General features: G+C 44.4%; 1 protein-coding gene across 6 annotated transcripts in view; it reads right to left on the reverse strand.

Annotated features, from left to right (window-relative positions):
- ICA1 (islet cell autoantigen 1) overlaps positions 1-6973 on the reverse strand; it is a 72531-nt gene extending 65558 nt beyond the window's left edge. For 2 of the 6 annotated variants that reach the window (XM_048075401.2, XM_066991758.1), the window contains exon 1: positions 6763-6965. The gene's annotated coding sequence lies outside the window, so the exon portion shown is untranslated. Of the gene's footprint in view, positions 1-6762 lie in introns of all 6 variants that reach the window. The other 4 variants (XM_066991755.1, XM_048075400.2, XM_066991756.1 and 1 more) reach the window with 4 other exon arrangements.
- Positions 6974-8105: the final 1132 nt, after the last annotated feature.

The raw sequence follows: 8105 nt of genomic DNA on the forward strand, positions 1-8105 counted from the left end.
TAACAAGTGTCATGTAGCAAGGTGAAATTCTGATCTTAATGCTCTCCTAGTTACAGGAAAAATAATAATAAAAAAAATCCTTTCCCCTCATTCAAATGTCTGTCCTTGGCTGAGCATTGCACTAATACACTACTAAGAGTAGCCAGCAGATCCCACAGAAGGAAGCAGGACTTGGCAAACAGGAATCTTTCATCCATGGAAACTGTATCTAAAACAAACTGTTGATCCAATCCCATCTTCTCAGAATGATGAGCTGACATGAAATCCTTGCAAAGCTTTTATAAATGCTGAAGATAAAATGTAGCATCCAAAGATGACCTACCATAGTTACATAGGAAAGTAGTAAATTGAATTCTTATGAGATGCATTCAGAAGCAACAAAAGGGAACAGAATGAGAGGCAGAGCAGAATTCAGCAAGCCTGATGTGAAAGTAACGTGTTTATGAAAAAAGACAGATGGATTTGCATTTTCACTGATAGTTAGCACTATCCTCTCAGTTTACTGTCCTTTCAAAGCAGCTAACGTGGTCGGAAGGTCTTTAATCTCAAACTCTCTTCACCTTAGAAATGCCACAACTTAAAACTACAAATACGGCAGAATCGTGCACTGCGGTTGATTCACTTAAATGTTTTTATTAAAATCAGTAATTCTCCAAGAAACTTTTAATACAGTAACAGTACATTGGTAGTAGGTAACAAAAAAAAAAAGAATTTTAAAGAGCTCTATCTGTAAAACAGTGATAGTTTCATTTATGTAAAATACTTTGATGGGAGGAAAATCTGTGATGTGCTTAGGTGAGGGAATCAATGCCATCTGTGCCTCTTTAACAGCTCTTGCCTGACAACCTACCTCCTCTCCTCTACTGCCGGAAAGCTGTGATCAAGTAAATGGGTCTCGAAAGCAAGAAGCAGTCTCACTGCAAGAGGAAGATCAGGCAAGGCACAGTTATATCTCCTGTGGTCTTTCTACAAACATGCAGACCCAATGAGTCAGGGCTTCAAACCACGTTTCATTTTGCCTTTCACAAGCAAAAGTGAATAGAGCAGCCTATTGCTCTGAATTATACATGTTGCTGAATGCAAGAAGAGTGAAAACCGAAGCCAGGGTCTATATAGGCATTCAGCATCACAGTTATTCATAGACTTACAAGTATAATGCCTAGTCCAACTACATGAATAGGTGCTGCTGTAATCCAGATAAAATGAATCTAGAGTTTATGTTGATATGACAAATGACAAGATTTAATTTTTCCTCTAAAGCTCATCACTGCTGTTCTAATCCTGCTGAATCATCCATGCTTAGCTTTAAATCCATATTTTCATTGTTAGACTACACACTGATGCACTTATTAATACAAAAAGTTTAAAAATTGTTGTGCAAGTGCTGCATTACCAGTTCCTTCCATCCACCACAACTTTTTGTCTATTCCTTGGTCCCAAGACAGATGTTAAATGTTACCCACAACTTCCCAGGAGTAGAAATATTGCAGTCTTATGAGGGGAGAAGATGCATCAACAAAATGACTCTTTCAACCTGTTTCAGGAGCTGACATCTACAAAGACGTTTCACGCATTTGTAACAGAAACACGGAAAGCAGCATGCATTACACAGTGAGGGGACCTCTTTTGCAATTTCCATACACCTGGGGGGCGGTACTGAGACAGAAAGAAATTTGTGCTGTTTGATCCCAGTCATCTATCTAACTGTGGTGCCCAAATTACAAGTCGCTCAACACTAAGCCCCTGCAAAGGCAGCCAACAGAAGGTTTGCTGGTCTATCAAGGTTTATGAAAGACCCTAGCAAAAACTTCATTTATTCCATTCCATTTATTCGTTTGTCTTGATCCTTTAAAGCATCAAGAAAAGAAATACTAACAACAAAACTAGACATGCAAAGGAAAACAAACCAACAACAATGAACTGAAAACAACAGAAGTATCAGAGAGATTGGAGCCTGTTTTACAGGGAGGTATCACACTCTCTTTGCCTTCTTCTTCAGGCCGATCAATTGCAGGGAGAACAAACCACAGCAATACAAGCAGGTATCTTGAACGACTAAGATTGTGTGATTAAAGACCTGCACCATTAGAAACTATGCATAAGGTATGAAGAAATCCGGAGGTTTGGGGTGTTCTTTCTGGCATTTAGTAGCATTACCTAGGGACCTGTCTGCAAACAGAACACCCAACGAAATGAGCAGCACTATTGTCATTAAGTATGTAACAATCTGTCTTTCACTAGGTTTTAAACTCATTGTTAATACTCTCTCCACAGGGCAGATGACCAATAGCTACTGCAGAGAGTACTGTACGAGCTGCTTTATTCCAAAAGCAATTATTATGTTTCTAGTGTGGAATAATTATTGCAGAATACGCAATTAACATAGGAAATTGCTTAATTTTCTGATGCAGTCAAAACAGAGGACGACAGCCAGGGTCCCATTTCTTTTATTATCATTTTGAGTCTTTTATTTTTCTATTCCCACTGTGTACAAGTTAATAGAAGGCAGTGGCAGATAAATACACCAAATTTGCACATTAGAAGTTTACTATGCACTTATACCCAGAATTTGAGTATAAATCCATCTGGGCTGCACCGATGTTCAATATTTGAGTTGCTAGAGGTAAGTTTTAGCCGACATGAAGATATGGAAATTTGGCACTATGTCACCAAGTATTTTTTTAAAACTATGTTTGCTCCCATGCAAGTGCAAGGATGAAATCAACTGCTAGTATTCCTCTTCAAAAAACAATTTGGTGTGTATTGGGTACTATACGCCTGCCAACTTATACCAAAGACTATCAAGTGATAAACTTACAGGCATAAGTGATCTCATCCTTCCAGATCGTAAAATATACCGAAATGAAACTTAGAGCTGTTTTTCAAACAGTTGAATGACAAATTCTTAAAAACAGTGGTTTATCTCAAGAACACTGATAGGAATGGGACATGTAGTCATGACACAGTACATGTAGTCTCAGAACAAAATATTTCAAATAAATGCTGATAGGCACAGTAGGCAGATTAACAAGCAAATGATAGTCCTTTCTCAATAAACTGCATGCAGAACTTCACTATTTATACACACAAAGACATGTATTTATACACAGGCAGAACTAATTTTAGGCTGCTTTTTCACGTTATACTGACTTTTCAGCAGGTGATTGTGAAATAATTTAAGAACAACACATAGTATTAGTTTGTCCTTATGTAACAGCTTTCACTCAACTACTAGTTTTCCATTTATATATGTGAAGAACACCGAGCAAATGTCCTTAGGAAGGAATAGGTATTGTAAATAAGCACTGTATCTGTCTTATGAAAGAAGTTGAGTGATGGGTCTAACCTCGCTCTGCAAGTGAGCAAAACTGGGGATATCCAGGATTTAATTTCACTCTAAATGCAGACTCGCTTCATTTCTCCGAAATGACTATCAAATTGTTTTGTAATAAACATTTGTTCTTCCAGCTTTAAAATGGTATTTTGAAACTTAGTAGCCAAATACTATTAAAGAAAGTGCCATATGGAACACCTGCTGTGCACAGATTATAAAAGACAATAGGAAGATGGTTTTTGTGACACTTTGTATCTGTAATCAGTCTATAGTCTTAATCTTAGGAACCCTTCCCCTTGCAGAACGGATGAAAAAAGCAGTGAATGTACAAATACTCATGAAATCCTTTTCCCATTTATGTTGTCATAAATGTGGTTTATAAACATGGTTATAAAGTTCAAACCAATCTCTCTCTTATTTCGATACCCTATTTGTTGACACAGTCAACACTCAAAGAGTCTGCCTCCCTTCTCATCTGTGCAGAAGCCAGGAAGCAATGCTATTATACCTGAGGGGAAACAGGGAAAATAATTTTCTCTAGAATCCCTCAGGAGATCATTTCACATCCACGGGTAAGAAATTTGATTAACGAAACAGTTTTAGCATGCACAGCAACAGCAATACAGGGTGATCTTCTTTCACTGCACATTGAGTCAACACGATCAATACAGGCCGCATATTCTTGATAGATGCACAGTCCACACGCAACCTCTGCTTCTCGGCCACAGAAGCAGGAACTTCTCAGATCCTGACACACCAGCCGACTGTTCCCTGAGCAGCGGTGATCCCTACAAAGCTGCTCGCATGACAGACCTGAGCACTGTTTCAGTGACTTGGAACAGACAGTTCCCAAGGTTGACGTAAGCGATTGCATAGCCGGCCAAAATGCCCCTTGTTTTGCCACGGCTAACAATAGCCGCAGGAAAAGCTACTGTGAGACTATTACTAGCAACACATAAAAGGTCAAAGGTTTGTACTGTTCTTGACTGCTTGGCTCTTTGTTTAACATTCTTCACTCTCCGGGCTTTTGTATTTTTAATGCTTCTGCATCATGTGGTATAATTTTGTCTTTAGAGTGATTTTACGGTTGAGCAATGGCAAAACATCCTGAAGAACCAACTACTTCAGAGCAACACTTGGAGAAGATTTTGAAAAAAGTATTAAGAAGAGTCTTTGAGGACATTTCTAGACATTTACTGTTAGCTGAGATATTAGCACATTTTTCTGCCAACTCATACCAACAGCTTTCAACACTAGCTTAAGAGTGAAAAGAGCTATTATTATTCAGCTTTTCCAGAAAAGGTTACTTGAGAATTCATCAGAACAATTTAGCAGCCCTGCAAAGTGTACATAGAAGAACGGGCAAGACTGGTTGGCTTGAGACTCTACTAAAGGTAAAAAACCCAGCCCTGCAATAGGGTTCAGCAGGAATTTTACTTTGCACTACGTGACTCCTTACCTCACTCCAACAATGATAAAAATCTTGTCAAAAGTAAGTAAATAAAAAGTTTAAGAAACCTTCCCTTCTCTACAGTCATAACTGATTTTTTGAACCTACAATCTTCAGTTGTGTGTCTATTTGAATCTTAGCTCTCACGAAGAGAATAGAGAAAATCACCTTTACCTAAAAACAATCCTTTCTCTATTAAGAAGCAGGTAAATCCCATTTGCCAGCATCTAACTTTTGACTATACCATTGTTCGAACCATTCTGGAAGTAACCATGTTTCACTCGTGAAGTTTAAACAGTAGGGGAACTTCAGACCAAGGTTTGGCAGCATTAACTGCCACATCGTCTTCTAGTAGAAACTGCCATTGGAAAAACCTGACTGGTTTTACCAGTTACGGCAGTTTACTACACACGAGACCTCCGTGGCTTTATGCTAAATTTCTTTTGCGGCGGTATTAACACAAATCTTAAATCGTAAAGTCACTCAGGTTAAACCAGTAGGCTACGCTATTCAAATAGCGTATTCAAAATGCTATTGTCCCAACGAGATGTCCCTAGACTTCAAGCTAAGCACCATCAAGAACTGCAACTCCTAGATCAGTGCTGGGAAGACAGCGCTAGCAAGCAACATTTCTACTCGCTCCCTAGGAACCCTGCACGGACAGAGTTAAAAAGAGTTGGTTACCAGGAAAAAAAACAACAAAAAATAGGTGGAAGTCCATACCCAAAGCCACCCCACACTACAGACTCCAAAACTCAGCCTACCATTTTCTCTGCTCAACACTTTGGCAAAGCAACCAAACATACTTTTTTCTTTTCAACAATGCCCTTGCTAGACCAGAACAGCTTACTTCCAAGAAGTTTGCTCAAGAACAAGAACCACGACCACCTTCTGAGACCCAAATTAAATAAAACCTTTTGATCATCCCAAAACTGAAAGGAGAAGGATAACAGAACGAAACGCAAGCAAAACAAAAGAAAAAACAAACAGGTGCTTCCTAGAAATAAACTACTGCTTTGGTTTAAAGCAAGGTGCATGGGTAGAGTGTCAAACAGAAGAACAATGCTAACGCCAACCTTCCAGAACATCCACACTGTGTAACTTGGGGGTAGGGGGGCAACTGATGCACCCCTGAGATTATCTGGTTCAGTTCCACTTTTACGAACTAGACCTGGATCCCCCAAGGCGAACTGAAGGCGTGCTTGAGGAGGATCCGTGTAAGACCCTGGGGTGCCAGCACAGGGCACAGCAGCGCGGAACAGGAGATTATTTACATTTGGTGCTGAACGTGTATACAGCGCTGGCAATAAAAGAGCACCGTGCCCTTCATCCTTTCCTCTTACTAAGAACTACCACTGCGAGTAATGTTCTTTTTTCCTTCTTTATCTTCCAGAACAATGCACCCAATGACCAACGTTCAGGAGCCAGGTAGATGGATGCAGGTCAAATCAGATTACCACGATCAACCTTTTCCAAAACACAGGTGTAGAACCAGAGGTATATATATATATATATATATATATTTCCCATGTCATTAGCCTCGGCAGCTGGTACAAGGCACGATGGCCCACCGCAGCCAGCCGGCAGGTGAGGGCCCGGCGGGGAGCAGCCGCCGCTCTCCTCCCCCCCTCCTCCCCGCTCCCTGCGGGCCCGCGGCCAGAGAGGATGCCCGGGAGGAAGGCAGGCAGGAGCGGATGCGTGCAGCAATCATGGCGAGACAGCCGCCGGCAGGAGGGAGAGAGGGAGGGGACAGGCAGGCAGAGAGGACAGGCAGATGCCATCTTGCGCCCTTCCCGTTTCACCCCCGAAGGCCCCGCCGCCGAGCCCTGGCAGGCACCGGGCGCCTCGGGCCCGCCGGCCGCGCCGCCTCCTTCCCCCCACCCGCGGTCCCGGCGCTGCCCGAGCCCGGCCGCGGCAGCCACCGGCGGAGCCCGTTCCCCCTCCAGCCTCCGGCGCGGGCCCCCCTCCCGGCACTCACCTTGCCCGCGGCCGAGCAGCGGAGGGCAGGGCAGGGCCGAGCCGGAGGCGCCGCCGCCGCCGCCCCTCCAGGTGTTCCAGCGCCGCCGGCGTCACAGCGGCGAACGGAGCCGCCTCTGCCGGCGCGGGCGGCCCCCGCAGCGGGGCGGAGCGGAGCCGCCGCCGCCCGCCCAGCGCCCGGAGCGGGAGGGTGGCGGCCGCCGGGCCCCCGGCGCTTCCCGGCGGTGGCCTCGGGCGGGACGCGCCGCGCTTCCTCCTCCGTCCCCGGCGGGCCGCGGCCGAGGCCTGAGGGGAGGTGGCGGGGAAAGGCGCACGGGTTGGGGCCCTTCGGGGGCTGCTCTCAACCGAGTCCCTCTGCTCAGCCCCAGCCTGTCCCAGACAAGGAAATATTAAAAGGCTCCGGCTGCACAAATCACCTGTTGTCACAAGGGAGCGGAGTCGTGAAGGAAAAGGTTCTTTGACAAGGCGGACAGGTGGCAACGGTGAAGGGCGGAGGGAGAGCGATGGCTTTGAGCTGGGTCGGGAAATGGCTCAGGGAGGATTTTGGAGAGAGCTGCTTCAAGTGAAGCACCTGAGTTGGATTTTAAGCTGAATTTTGAGCCTGGAATGAAAGGAGAAGTTCAGAGGTGGCAACTGAAATCAGTCTGAACAGGTGGAAGGTAGAAGGAGAAATGGGAGCTGCAAGAACGGGAGTCGGGGGCCATCCTGCTGAACTGGGGCCCGTGAAGAGAGCAGCAAGTTTAGCCCACACAAAAGCAGGAGTGAAGGAGATGAGCTAGAGTTTGAAGGGGTGAGGAGCGGACTGCAGAGTGTTGTGGAAAATGAGAAGGAAAGGGAAAAGAAAAAGGATGGAAATGAGGACACTGATGGGGGTCTACTGAACCTTAGTGGTCTGAAGCGTTCGTGTCAGTGCCTCAGTGTTTCTGTGAGGTGTAGCAGAGCCATTTCGTTGGAAGTCATTGTGTCTAGAAGCAGAAATGGGACTCCGCTGTCAGATAGTGATGGCTGTATAACCTGAGGAATTCCAGGTAAGATGTGGGAGGTTGTGTGGTTTCCCTCTGTGGCGCTGGTCTGACCACCAACAGCAGATTGCCCCCCTCCCAGCTTGTGCTGTGGTCATCCAGAGATTTCTAGATCAAATGTAGGAAAACAAGGCACTTCTTAGGGTGTAGTTTGACTGACTTTAGTTTCCAATGAGTTTAATCATTCTCTTGACTGGAGTTCCCGTGGCAAGGAAAGGGTAACAGGCTCAGATGTATATACTTGCCTTACAGGTATTACTGATTTAGTCAAATTAATTATTGATACTACTCTTTCAAAGACAAAGCTGTTCACAAGAGTTAC

The sequence above is a fragment of the Anser cygnoides genome, chromosome 2 (genome assembly GCF_040182565.1).
Source record: "Anser cygnoides isolate HZ-2024a breed goose chromosome 2, Taihu_goose_T2T_genome, whole genome shotgun sequence".
Classification (NCBI taxonomy): domain Eukaryota; kingdom Metazoa; phylum Chordata; class Aves; order Anseriformes; family Anatidae; genus Anser; species Anser cygnoides.